Raw genomic sequence first — 8358 nt, 5'->3', positions numbered from 1 at the left:
CTATGGTTTCAGAGGTTTAATTCAAATTTAAAAGCTGGATTTGAATTCTGTGTTTAACATGTAATCTTTAGTATCATCCTTTATTTCTGGATGTAGACTCAGCTTTCTCCTCTTTTCTCCTCTCTCTGACTGTGTAGGGCTGTGTGTGTGTGTGTGTGTGTGTGTGTGTGTGGTGCTGCAGAGAGAGGAAATCACGTGTCGTTGCTCACTTATCAGCCCTGCCATATGCTGTTTTATGTAAAAACAGAGTCTTGTTGAGAGGCCTTATGTCATGTCCAATGCAAGAATTTGACTGTAAAATGTACGGCAAATTACTTTCCAATATGAATCTTCTGTTCTGAACGGCGTCAGCCTTTTAACTTCGTCATGATGGATGGACGAATTGTGCATGAATGTCAACATTATTGCACGTTCGACTGCAGGATGTCAACTTGAACATAAAAAAAAAAAAAAATCGACCTTGCTTCTTAAATGTTATTTCTAAGGTTCCTCTTTTGCGGTGCTGCTCTGCGGTCACAGGAGCATCATCAGGCCCTGCACTCTTTAATATTGCCTCGCTGTAATGTTGCTGATCTGGGAGCTGAGGCTTACCGTACTCCCTCGCTCGCTGTGAGTGACTTTGGATAAATGGCTTGGCTAAATGCCTGAGATGTAAAACGTAAATGTCAGTTTAAGTTGATGTAGAGTCCAGCCTCCCGGTGCTGGCGAGTGTCCATCCTGCTGAAGCAGCTCGGAGCAGGGTGCACTCAATACCTCCTGGCCTCTAGGGGGCACTGTCCTGCAGCTGAGCCTGACCTCTGACCTCACTGTGGAGGACCCAGCACCTACCCTGCGTTCCAATACCCATACTACCATACTATTTAGTAGGGAAAAAAAGAATTAGTATGTCCCAATACATACTAAACTACATACTTTGTAAGGGCAGCTGCAGTACATACTAAAAGTAAAAAGTATAAGTATGCGATTTGGAACGCAGGGCTAATATTGAAGAAATCAGGGTCCCAATCCCAGTGTCCCCTTCTAAGGTCCAAGCCCTGGACCCTCACAGACTCCACTGATGTCACTTGGTAAGTGACTGATATTAAACAGGAATGGGAAAGCATGTTGTGACCTATCACGTTACCATTTTGCATTTTGGACTTTCTCCACAGCCTCTCTTGCCTTACAGAGTGGACGAGTGCTCAGTGTCAAATAATCAATTCCCTCTTTCTTGTCAAAAACACATCGTTAAGCAAAAAAGAAAAGAAACAGGTGCTGAATAAACTAGGTAAAGCATGTGCTTGCATTCCTCTGATTTCATGTGTATTTATTTAGCATCTTAAATTGTTAATGTAGTGTTTCTTTGTAAATTTAGGCGTGCATGAGAGCTTGTTTTTTCTTGTAGCTTTAACGTTAGGGTTGGTTGCTCCTTCCATGCTTTTTATGCCTCTGCTCCTCCCCTGGTAGCCCCGTGTTTCACGTCACACCGTTATGAACTGAGGGTAATTCCCTCAGGCAAAGTCTGCAGACATGTGGACTTACGGAAAATGTGCATGAGGGGCTCAAAATGTCTGCTAGAGAGAGACGATTTGACAGCGGGACGGCCCTAAGCCCTCACAGATTTAGCGAGAAGGCGCCTCAAAGTCAGTGAGTCTGTGAGTGTGGATGTTGGGACTGGGCCAGGCAGCTTGATGTTTCTTTTTTGTTTTGTTTTGTTTTGTTTTTTTTCAGCGGTGATGATGCTGCATTCAGAAACTCTTCTCTTCACACAGCTACCTCAGCAATACTAACACTACTACTTTCACTATTGTTGAGTTGAGTTTTTATTTGGCACAAAGGAAGTGATAAAAATAGCCGAACATAAAACACACACGCACACACACACACACACACACAAACAGGGATGCTGCAGGAGAAGAAACCCCACAGGGTAAAACTAAGAGTAAAACTTTCCCACTGGGATTTCCAATTCATCCTATACTTTGCATAATTGTTACCTAAACAGGAAGATAAATAAGGAAAAACAGGCAAACAATAATGTGAAAAAACAGTAACAATAATATATGAAACTGATGTAAAACACATAAGACATGAACCCACATTCTGAACACATAAAGGCACAGGTGCTTTTTCAAGTTCATTACCGGCAGTGATGGACAGGTTCACTAAATGGCAGTTTAACTTAATATTTATCTACGTTTTGCAGTCGCTTTCAAGTAGTTAAACTAAACTCATGTTTGCATAGTAGTATGCAAACATGCAACAACTTCAGCCAGTTTGGGGTTTTGGTCACCACACTGACCGTCCCAGTAGCCAATGAGTGAGTAGGACTCCTGGCCAGGTTTATGTCAGCAACATAAACCATCTGAGGATTCGACTGTTTTTTGACATGCAACACACACATAGTAGTTTGCATAGTAGTAAAATAGTAGTAAATTACTCTTTGGCCATTTGTCGGTGTATTTAACTAATGCAGGTAGAAGAAACTTTGTTGCGTGCTGTTTTTACTCGACTGACTGAGTCTTCCTGTTCGCTGCAGTATCGTCTTATGGACTCTCATTTTTAAAAGGCTTGTGTCTCAACGATGGACATAACATAAGGAATAACGATAATATAGTTTTTGCCAATATGCCACTATTTTCCAACTTTACCATTACCGATACCGATATATATTCATGCTGTTTCCCACCTAATTGCATAAAAGTCCCTCCCTTTGGATTTGATGTTCATATATTTTTATGGCTACTCTTATTGTGAAGGCCCACTGGCAGAAAATACAATGCAACAACTTCAGCTTAGATTATATAAAAAACATATATATATATATATGTATATATATATATATATATATAATTTATATAATATCTATTTTCATACATTTTCTCTCAGACAAAACTGTGAGACTCATCCTGCTGAAACAGACACAACCAGGGCAAATCTGTTTCACATATCGGCACGTGACATTTTTCATTTCAAGTGGATACCGATATTTTGTTTTAAAACACAGATGTTGTGCTGATGTTATCGTACATCTCAAATTTATTTATTTATGCATTTAAACCTGCAGGCAGAATGTTTTAGTGAACAAATGTGCACTTTTCACTGTAAACTCACTTGAGTGGCACATTTTGATGGTATTTGTCTTCATTTTGCGTGATATTTTACTTGAATTTTGTGTGATTTTGTTGCTTTGATCATGTTTTTTTGCAAAGTAGTCTGAACTGATGGTTCTAAGTAGCTTTAGTTAACCAGTCTACACAGTATTTATCCTTCAGGTACTGTCCTCAACACTGACAGGGACTTTTTTTTGGAGAGCCTATGCTAAGTGCCAATGGGTTCTGATTCCATGCAAACCCTCTCTGTCTTTACCTGTGGTGAGTCCGGTGTGGTGATTTGCCAGCCTGTCATGATGTTAGCCGTGCCAACTTTCACACAGCTGATTGTCACTGCTGTTAAAAAGACGGCGATGAAATGGCAAGAATGCTCCCAGGCATTACAAATGTTGGTGAAAATGTCACCGAGCTGGCCGGGGCCCCACCAGCACACAGATGGCCGGTATGCATTTACATTTGCACTTTAGGCATCTTCTCCAAAGCAACGTTTTAGTGTCTCACTGAGGGAAACTTACCGCCGACTTCAGTGAATCCACTGGCTGGAGACTCGGCTGCAATTTCTGATGCTAATTTGAGCTTTGATGAGCAGGTTAAGAGAGCTGTTTCCATCTTGTCTCTTTCAAATGAGGAACGTTTGCTAAATTAAGCAGCTGTCTTGTCTCGGTTATGTCTGTCATCCCGTCTTGTACAAAGCACAGCAGCTTTGATTCTTCCTGGAACAACAAGACAAGGTGATATCACACGGATTTTATTAGCATCGTTATTTTAGTGACTCAAACCTTTAAACTTAACATGAACTTGTAAAGTACAAATGATGTGATTAATGTGCAGAAACAGAATCAATACTTGCACCACAGATTCCTCCCCATGAAATGGACTCTTACTTTCTTGATTTGATTTGATTTCCTGCTGAAACAGGAAATGGTTCAAAGCCTGGTGCAAAGAAGGATCATTCATAAGTGCAAACCAACAGGATCGCAGTTTTATCTGAAGGGATCACTGAGAGAGATGAGAGAGGATGTTTCAAGATTTGTGAAGGTTTCTAATTTGCAGCCACTAGTGCACGCCGAAGTCACTATTTAAGATGCAGTCTTTTACAGGAAGTAGAGGTCATGTGAGGTCGTTTCATGGGGACTTTAAGGCCCGGACGCACCAAACCGACATTAAAGGGCTTGAGATGACTGTTGCATCACCTCAGGTTGCCTGTGTCAGGGCCAAAAAGTTGCACTTGAACACACCGCTAAGACTACAGCTGACGGCCAACTAGCATGTATGCCTCCATACCAGCAGGTGGCGGTAGTCTGTATTTGTCATTCAATAGGAGAAACCATGAGACCCAGGAATGCAGATATACAAACAGCAAAGCACAGCAGAGTTTTCGCACGACTCTTGCTCACTACAGATGTTTTTTGTAATATTAGCTGCTCCTAATCCAGATTATGTCTGATATGACTTAAATGAAATGGCACTGGTGTCGTCAGCCCTTTGTCTTTTGGTTGTGTACTAATTTGGTAAGCTGGACAGCCGATACCTCTCGCCGACAGGCTTCAACATGCTCACTTGGCCAAAAAACTGCTGAAAATGTCCGACTGGTGCCAACTGTGCAGAATAAAAAAATTAGGGCCACAGACTTCGGTTTGGTGTGTTACAGCCTTTAGCCTGTGGAGAACTTTGGTACCTTCATTTTTACAATAATGAGGAATAACCAGTTTTGGGTTTTGGTCACCACACTGACCGTCCCAGTAGCCAATGAGTGAGTAGGACTCCTGGCCAATGAACAAGCCTAGAACAGGTTTTCAGTTCAGATGGAGTGTCAGCCGGGGTTATGACGAGTTTTGAACGCTGCAGATAAATGCATCCGTCCCTGTTCACTCTAACCTTAACCTGAGGAAACGCCGGTGCAAAATTAACGAAATTCATGAGGAGACATTTTTCAAACTGCTGGGGTTTCAGAGTGATGAACCTTCATACTGGTGGGCAGTCTCCTTACTTCTGCAGCGCTCCAGCTCCTTTTGCTTTGTAACTGTGTTTTTGGAAGGTGCACATATCTATTGATGGACATGCTGGTGAACACAGGGCTCAAACCCGTGACCCTCCGGTTACAGGACAGTCCCGTGTTCAGCAGGAGGCGGCGGTGCCCTCTGTTAGCTGCAGCTCTGCCGTCACCGAGCGGCACTGCGAGCTGAGACTGTGGGCAGACTGCCGGGATGTCATTATTACTGCTGCTGCTGTTGTTGTTGTTTTTGTACACCGTGAGTGTGTGTGTGTGTGTGTGTGTGTGTGTGTGTGCGCTGTCTGTCTGCAGCTCTGTTTGGCAGGCCGGGCTGGCTCGGCTCAGCTCAGCGAGCTGCAGCAGGTTACAGTTTGCCAAGTGCAGCCTTGTTTTCCCCCGCCGTCATTTCTCCCTGTGTAATCACCCTGTTCTATTGTATTCTACTGAGTTCTACTCCTCTCTGTTCTACGACAATATCCCACCCTGCTCTATTGTTTTTATACATTCTATTTTATACTTACACCTCTACACTGTTTTTGTTATATTCTTTTAATCCCTTCTCATCCTTATTCTGCTCTTTTTCATTCTGTTGTTGTTGTTCTATTTTATTCTACTATACTGATAAACTGATAAATGTCTATCGTGTTTTATTCTACTCTATTCTATTAAATTCTACTCTTGTCTATTCCAGTCTTGTCTTTTCAGTTTTAAAATCTATGCCATCATTTTCTGCTATCATTTTCTCTTTTCTGTGTCCTGACATTCTGTTTTGTTCCTCTCTTCCATCGTATACCTCTGCTGGTATTTCTTTCTCGATTCTATTCTATTCTTTTCTATTCTATTCTATTCTATTCAGTTCTATTCTTTCCTTCCTCCCTTGGCAAGTGTCTTGGCCATCTGTCTCCCCTCTTCCTCTCTCAAGCATCTCTCTCTCTCTCAGTTAGGATTGCATTGATAAGGGACTCTCCCTGTCCTGTCCCGTCCTGTCCTGGCCCGGCTCAGCCCAGCCCGGCTCTGTGTGGCCCGGTCCAGCTCGGTCCGTCCCGGCCCGGTCTGGTCCGGCTCGGTCCAGCCCAGATCATCACAGCTCGTTTGACTGAGTCTTGTTCAGCTGCTGCTGAGCGGGACGCTCCAGCTCCCTGCGCTCCTTTGAAACCCACAGTCGGGTTCAGCCACGCTGCTTGGATCTGCTCTGGAAACCAGCAGCACAACACACATGGTCTGTCTCAAATCGCGCACTTCCGTTAGTGCACTGTCTGTAAGCACACTTAACTGACAGTACACTTACTGGCACAGTGCGCGAATTTGGACAGTGAAGGGTGTCTCAATTGGCGCACTTCCCGTTGTGCACTTACCGGAAATGACGATCGCCACAGCTGATGCCGACCGGTGCTGTGGCCGGCGCCCCTGATGCCGACCGGTGCCGCGGCTGGCTTTGGTTTACGGTGGTAAAGTTATCCAGAAGTAGACGTTCACAGTATGTTTTAGTTGCTGCACAAAATTTACATTTTTATCACTGAAGCTCCACAAAGTTGATGTCGCCCTAAGAGGGAATTCTTTGGAAAACAACGAACTTTAAAGAAAAACCTTCAGCTCTCGTCCAGGGATTCTGTTTCCTCCCCTTACAGCCCGTTTCCTGACCCTGTTTCCTCACCTTACAGCCTGTTTCCTCACCTTACAGCCTGTTCCCCGTGCAGCTTTTTGTTTTGTTATCGAGGTCAAACAGTTTTAAGAGGATTAAGATAATTTATGGCATTGCCAAAAATGCATAACTCAACTGATACTGTTTTTTTGTTGTTGTTTTTTTTTTGTTTGTTTGTTTGTTTTCAGCGCTCATGCCAGGATTTTGGCACTGCAGTTATTTTGCACCAGTATTTACAATATTTACTTTTCCCATTGAAACTAACAAACAACAAAGTTATGCCATCATACCAACCTGAAACTGTCCCCAGACTGACGAAATGACTCTTTAGGTCAGACTGATAGCTCAGTTTCAGTGGCAGTGTGGATGAAACCTGGGGATATATCACTTTAAATTAAATATTAATGAAATAAACCACTGAACAATTATGAAAGATTAATATGCAGAAAAAAAGCTTTAAAGGGTGTTTTTCTACTGCAATCTGGGAGCAGCCTCTGTCATATTGGCAGTAAACAACAACTGATATCTGATATTTATTAAAAACCCAGTATAGTGGTCTAACATTTGCACAAGGACTTTTGGCTGGAAATTTGCTGCACGATTCTGGGCTCCGGTGTATTTTTGCACGCAGACTAAATTTAGCCGTTTCCCTGTGAAGCCGCAATCTCTCCAGTTTTGCTGATTTTCTTGATCTAACCTCAGTTGGGAGATTACATGGTAGTTAAACAGCAAATGAAAGGCTGTCAAGCTGAAGACGAGGCTGTGTGTCTGACTTCCTGACAGAACAACACTGACAGCTTGGATGTGCCAGGTTTTTTCACCCTCAATGCAAATGACAGGTTTTCATTCCAAAAGCGTATTTACGAATGACCAGGGATTAATCATAAACGGTTTCATACAGTAGGCAAACATGTTGGACTGAACCTAAACCAGCAGTCGATGTGCTGTGCTTTGATGTCAGCGGTTTATGTGCAGCAGATGTCTTTTTTTTTCCACATGGTAGAGATCTCACTGTGGGAGGAAGCTCACATCATCAGGAAGCTCGGTGAAGCTTGGGAACGTCAGGAGCGATGCACTGGATTTCTCTCTGGCACGCCGCCGCCGTCTTCATATTAAACATCCAAACCGTCCAGCTGGCTGCGCGCTTTCCCGGGGAAGCCGGCCAACGGAAAAGAAGCTGACTGAGAGGAAACCAAGAGTTCACTTCCATCAATTACAAAAAATATACCTAAATATATATGAGAGCTTCTGCATTCAGCATCTCTCAGATAGAAATGATCCTCCCTGTCATATCATCATCATGTTGTCATCCTTTAACAATCCTTTTCTTCCACTTTATGCTGAACATATTTTCAGTTGAAGGCAGATTGGAGGGAAAATGATCCACAAGTAACAGTAACAGGAGCGTTTTAGATGAGAATGTAAGACTTAGAAGATGCAGGAGTGTGCACAGAAAGGTTGAGTCTCTCATGTAACTTTGGTTTGATTTTCTTGTGAACCAAAAAGACAGACGTGTTTTGGACTGGAAAGATGTTTAACTGAGATTTAACTGTTGTGTGCGGCTCCCTCATCGTCTGAATCGAACTTTGGGAAACTGCAGCACCGTCCTGAGCACAGGCTGATGCACTGAT

At 43.0% G+C, this 8358-nt stretch overlaps 1 long non-coding RNA gene across 1 annotated transcript; it reads left to right on the top strand.

Annotated features, from left to right (window-relative positions):
* The first annotated feature begins 978 nt into the window (after positions 1–978).
* Positions 979–8067, top strand: LOC115362290 (uncharacterized). The gene is made up of 2 exons (XR_003928486.1): positions 979–1067; positions 7731–8067. It is a non-coding gene; the product is annotated as an uncharacterized LOC115362290 (long non-coding RNA).
* The last annotated feature ends 291 nt before the right edge of the window (positions 8068–8358 follow it).

This window comes from Myripristis murdjan, chromosome 7 (assembly GCF_902150065.1).
Source record: "Myripristis murdjan chromosome 7, fMyrMur1.1, whole genome shotgun sequence".
Classification (NCBI taxonomy): Eukaryota; Metazoa; Chordata; class Actinopteri; order Holocentriformes; family Holocentridae; genus Myripristis; species Myripristis murdjan.
This window is presented reverse-complemented; position numbering and strand designations above follow the sequence as displayed.